This window comes from Otolemur garnettii, unplaced genomic scaffold, assembly GCF_000181295.1.
Source record: "Otolemur garnettii isolate 467f Iridium unplaced genomic scaffold, OtoGar3 scaffold00209, whole genome shotgun sequence".
Taxonomy (NCBI): Eukaryota; Metazoa; Chordata; class Mammalia; order Primates; family Galagidae; genus Otolemur; species Otolemur garnettii.
In genome coordinates this window covers 586,641-590,721 of record NW_003852604.1, presented here as the reverse complement: position 1 = coordinate 590,721, position 4,081 = coordinate 586,641, and the positions used below count along the sequence as shown (strand labels likewise).

The window sequence follows — 4,081 nt, the reverse complement described above, 5'->3', positions numbered from 1 at the left end:
GTGAGGCTCCGTCTCAAAAAAAAAAAAAAAAAAAAACTCCCTTTGAAGGCAGCATTTCAAAGAATCTATCAAAATGCAGGATCTTCCTTTTGTCATATAATTCTTATATTTCTAAGATGCTTTCTTTCAGAAATTCATTTATATACCTTTGTTTACTTGGAAATATAAATTAAGACATTTGAGGGCAGCGCCTGTGGCTCAGTGGGTAGGGCGCTGGTCCCATATACCGAGGGTGGCAGGTTCAAACCCAGCCCTGGCCAAACTGCAACAACAACAACAAAAAGACATTTGAGGTTTTTGTTGAATTTGGAATATCGAGAGAGCAATTCATCTTATTATTTAGGATTTGGGCAGCTTTTTTAGCTTTTTTTTTGAGACAGAGTCTCACAGTGTTGCCCAGGCTAGAGTGCTGTGTCATCAGCTTCTCTCACAGCAACCTCTACCTCCTGGGATCAAGGGATACTCCTACCTCAGCTTACTGCGTAGCTGGGACTGCAGGTGCTGGCCACAGTGCCCGGCTAATATTTCTATTTTTATTTTTTGTTTTCGGAGAGAGAATTTCACTATCACCTTCAGTAGAGTGTCGTGGCGTCACAGCTCACAGCAACCTCAAACTCTTGGGCTTAAGTGACTCTTTTCCCTCAGTTTCCCAAGGAGCTAGGACTATAGGTGCCTTCCACAACACCCAGCTATTTTTGTTGTTGTTGTTTCAGTTGTCATTGTTGTTGGCAGGCCCAGGCCAGGTTCAAACCTGCCAGCCTGGATGTCTGTGGCTGGCACCCTACCCACTGAGCTATGGGCACCACTTGATTTTTCTATTTTTAGTAGAGACAGGATCTTGTTCTTGCTCAGGGCTCAGGTTGGTCCCAAACTCCTGAGCTCAAGTGATCTTCTCACTCCAGCCTCCCAGAGTGCTAGGATTACGGCAGGATTTGGACTTCTTACTGACAGTGCAGTGGCCTAGGTTGTGGCATTTTCTCTTTCACCTGATCTGTAGTCCAGAAAAATGGAGAAAGGCTTGAGTCACGTCAATTCTGGAAACTGTCATGTCTCTTAGGCTGCTGTGTTAAAGTGAGCCACTTATCTGGCTTAGAGTGAGGCTGTCTGTTCTAGGCCTCAGGTACCAGGGGAAGAAGATGTAAGAAGGACCTCCAGAGGGCGGTGCCTGTGGCTCAGTGAGTAAGGCACCGGCCCCATATACCGAGGCTGGCGGGTTCAAACCCGCCTTGGCCGAACTGCAACCAAAAAATATCCAGGCGTTGTGTCGGGTGCTGGTAGTCCCAGCTACTCGGGAGGCTGAGGCAAGAGAATCGCTTAAGCCCAGGAGTTGGAGGTTGCTGTGAGCTGTGAGCTGTGTGACGCCACAGCACTCTACCAAGGGCAACAAAGTGAGACCCTGTCTCTACCAAAAAAAAAGAAGGAGCTGCAGAGACTGATAAGATCTCCAACGAGACCAGCTTTGAGATGAAATGGGGAGGAGGAGGTGCTGGTCAGAAGGAAGAAGGTGAGTCATAGGAAGACCTGGGAAAGGTCACATTTGGGAGAATACAGTGAAATCAGAGCATGTCAATAGTTGATAAGACCAAGATGGCTAGACGTGCCCCCAGCATTGGCCCAAGAACTTCTAGCCATACAGGAGTCCTGAAGAAGGTAGTTGGTGCAGGATAGCGAGCTAAGGGCGCCTGAAGGTGCCTGGTGAAGTCATAAAGGAAGGTTTGGCCAGCAGGGGAAGGAGGACTCAGAAAAGTCTTTGGGATGAGCAGATAAATTGTCCCTCAATGGCTTAGTCTCAATTCACCAAGGTGCCCCCACCTGTCACATCTGGGCCATGGAAGGTTTCAGATGGATGAGCCTTTTGGAGCTGATAATACGAGTTCCCTTTCCTTGAAAGGCCCCTGTGGACCAAGCGCTGTTTTGAGTACATGACATATGAGATCATACTGAATCCTTTCAATCAGCTGCAAGGAGAAGGTTATGGTTGAGGAGAAGGAAACTGAGGAGGTTAAGCAAGTTGTCCACTGTGGTAACCCAGAATAAGGTGGCAGGGCTAGAATTCGGCTGACTCCAGAGTCATCTCTCTTACCTGCTTCATGAAAAAATGAATGTTTTTCAAACTTTTTAAAGTAGCAAAATGCATTATTTAACCCAGAACTTAGACGGTAGTGGGGGTTTCTCAGCTGCCCTAAAGTACAGTATGAAATCCTCTGTCTGGTGCAATGTCTTCATTTTATAGATGAGGAAAGTGGATCCTAGAGCAGATCACAGTCACACAGCAGGCTGGTGACAGAGCAGGGCTGAGTCCCTCGAGCTTTTGGCTCCATGATTCTGCTGCTCAATTCCTCTGTTAAGCCCTTGCGGAAAGGACCCACAGATACCCTCTGTCTTAGTGCAGTTAGTATTGCTCTACAGGATTACCTAAGGCTGGGTAATTTACAAAGAAGAGCAGTTTATTTGGTTCTGCCGGCTGTCCAAGAAGCATGGTGCTAGCAGGTGCTTCTGGCGAGGGCTCAGGCTGCTGCCACCCATTAAAGGGAGCAGGCATCACATTGCAAGAGAGGAAGGGAGAGAGTGGGGAGAGTTACTAGGCTCTTTAACAACCAGCTCTCACAGGAACGAATAGAGCAAGAGAACTCACTTGTTACTGACAACACCAAGCCATTCAAAAGAGATCTGCCACTATGACCCTATTGCCTCCCATCAGGCGCAGCCTCCAACATTGGGGTCAAATTTCGGCATGAGGTTTGTAAGGACAAACATCTGAACCAGATACCACCCTCTGTTCTGCTCTGAGGTCTCAGTCCTTGGCGTGTCTTACTTCATCCGTCCAGCTTTTTTTTTTTATCATGGAGGCCACAAAAGCTGAGACATTATCTACCCAGTAGGTCATCTAGGCCTTATCTCAATGTGCCCCAAATCACTGTGGTCTCCAGAGGAGGAGCTGTGTGAAAACCTTGACCCTGTGCTTAACTATATATGTCATTCTTGCTGTCTTTGCCCTGTCTTATTATAACAAAGATTCTGGAAGGACCTTTGATGCTTTGGAACTAGCCTGAAGGCAGCTGTGCTCTGCACCAGGATCATGCAAGTTTGGGGTTCCTCCCTTCTAGGGGTGCAGACTAGGGGTCACAGTGGAGATGTGAAAATGTAGAGTCAACAGTACTGGGTCCCAGCAAGGGCGCTGTGGCCCTGGGCACGTAACTTACACACTCTGAGCTTGAGTTTTCTCATTACTCCAAAAAATAGAGCAGCTGATAGTCATTAGTTTCATGGTTATCATAGTAGCTGACACATGTAGCACGTGCCATGTGCCAGGCCCTGTTCTAGACCTTTGGCATAAGATAAATCATTTGATCCTCATATAAGCCCTATGAATAAGTCTATTATTACCCCCATATGGAAACATAGAAAGGTTAAGCCCAACATCACACAGCTAGTGAGTGGCCAAGCCAAGATTCACACCCAGGCAGGGTGGCTCCAGGGCCTGTTTAGCCCCCACCCTCTGCTTCATGGGCTAATGCATGTCAGCTCCTCAGCACAGGTGGCACCAATAGGTGCTCAGCAAAGTCCGCAGTCTGCTTGAAGTCTGGAGGGTCGGCTCAGCGCCTGTGGCTCAAGTGGCTAAGGCGCCAGCCACATACTCCTAAGGTGGTGGGTTCGAATCCAGCCCCAGCCCGCCAAACAAGAATGATGGCTGCAACCAAAAAATAGCCGGGCGTTGTGGCAGGCGCCTGTGTTCCCAGTTACTTGGGAGGTGGAGGTAGGAGACTTGCTTGAGCCCAGGAGTTGGAGGTTGCTGTGAGCTGTGATAACACAGCACTTTACCCAGGGAGACAGCTTGAGACTCTGTCTCAAAAAAAAAAAAAAAGTCTGGAGGGTCTTCTAATGGCTCCTAGCATCTCCTAACCCCAAGTGTCCTCAGACTACGGCCCGTGGGCCACATGCAGCCCACCTAGGACATTTATCTGGCCCACCGGGTGTTTTTGCCGCCACTGCCTGTCCTGCTTAGCAGCCGACTCCTCCCAGGGCCTGCAGTCCAGCCCTCCAACGGTCTGAGGGACAGTGAACTGGCCCCCTGTTTAAA

General features: G+C 48.6%; 1 protein-coding gene across 1 annotated transcript in view; it reads left to right on the top strand.

Moving 5' to 3' along the window:
• The window catches only part of UBE2L6 (ubiquitin conjugating enzyme E2 L6), a 12,996-nt gene that overhangs the window by 4,016 nt on the left and 4,899 nt on the right, over positions 1-4,081 (top strand). The gene's annotated exons all lie outside the window — the stretch shown is intronic.